This window comes from Propithecus coquereli, unplaced genomic scaffold (assembly GCF_000956105.1).
Source record: "Propithecus coquereli isolate 6110/MARCELLA unplaced genomic scaffold, Pcoq_1.0 Scaffold203, whole genome shotgun sequence".
Taxonomy (NCBI): domain Eukaryota; kingdom Metazoa; phylum Chordata; class Mammalia; order Primates; family Indriidae; genus Propithecus; species Propithecus coquereli.
This window is the reverse complement of record NW_012145301.1, coordinates 722,446-723,416: the sequence shown is the minus strand read 5'-3', so window position 1 is coordinate 723,416 and position 971 is coordinate 722,446. Positions and strand designations below refer to the sequence as shown.

General features: G+C 27.7%; 1 protein-coding gene across 1 annotated transcript in view; it reads right to left on the bottom strand.

Annotated features, from left to right (window-relative positions):
- PRIMPOL (primase and polymerase (DNA-directed)) overlaps positions 1–971 on the bottom strand; it is a gene marked incomplete at its 3' end in the record, with an annotated part of 60,489 nt that overhangs the window by 13,691 nt on the left and 45,827 nt on the right. The window lies entirely within an intron of this gene.

Genomic DNA, 971 nt, shown 5'->3' with positions numbered 1-971 from the left:
GACAGAAAAATTTAGTTTTCTTAAAATGAAGTCTATATTTCACTTGCAAAAGTAATATACATGATTAGAAAAATATTGGAAAATATATTAATGTAGAAATGAGAGAAATAACTCCAAATCAATGTCTACAAATACATGGCAATCACAAAACAAACATATAAGAAAATGTTATCCATATTTTTCAGTAAGCTTGTGATTACACCATACATATAATTTTAGAGTCTACTTTTTCTTATCATAAATGGGTGTTTTCCATATTATATATGCTTTATAAATTTAAATTTAATGGTTACAGAGTATTTCATAGCATGTAACCAATCCAATTTTGTTGTACATTTAGATCGTTTTCTGGTTTTCACTATTATAAATAACAGTATACCAAAATATGTGTATAAAAATGTTTACTGGAGGGTTTATGTAAGAAATCTTAGGAAAAAACTATCTGTTCCTCAGTACAGAAATGACTAAATTATGATAGACTCAGACCATGAAAAACCATGCAACCATTAAAAGAATGAGGAAGATCTCCCTAAAGCTCTGCTGAGTTACGTAGGAAACAATTGTAGTAGCTTCCTGTCTGGGATAGGGAGACTGTGGAGAGAAGGGGGAAAGAATTTTTAGTTTTTGGTATACAATAAACCCACATTATACAATAAACCCACATTTTTTGTACTTTTTAAAAAAAACACCATAAGATTAAAATTAGTGAATACCTTAATAAACATCTTTTTTACACTTTTTCCATTTTGGATAGAAACCTAGAAGTAATTTTAAATGATCAATGGATACGAATACTTAAGATTTAAAGGCAAAATACATTTTTTGATCCTTAAATTTTGACAGAAAAATTATTTTCTTAAAATTACCTGAAATGCTGTTACTGTTAAAATATTCAACTCCCTTTCGTTTATTCTGAGGTGTGTCACATGTAAGAATTTTTAAAGTATCTGAGAATCTGAAAAAGAAAACAT